We start from the raw sequence: 201 nt of genomic DNA, 5'->3' as shown, positions 1-201 counted from the left end.
GTTTGTATCAATTATACATGTTCATATATCTCAACTTGTTCGCAGTGCGCGAACTGGTGACAAAATATTACCTCCCCTGTAAACAGTGCGTTCTTCTGACTAGAGGCGATCGATAAAGAAAAACGGATGATGCTGTAACTGTTTTGCTTGTTTGAAATGTGCTAGCACAGACGAACTAAGACGTGTCAACATAAAGTGAAT

This window comes from Mytilus edulis, chromosome 6 (genome assembly GCF_963676685.1).
Source record: "Mytilus edulis chromosome 6, xbMytEdul2.2, whole genome shotgun sequence".
NCBI classification, from domain to species: Eukaryota; Metazoa; Mollusca; class Bivalvia; order Mytilida; family Mytilidae; genus Mytilus; species Mytilus edulis.
Note: the sequence above shows the minus strand (reverse complement) of the source record.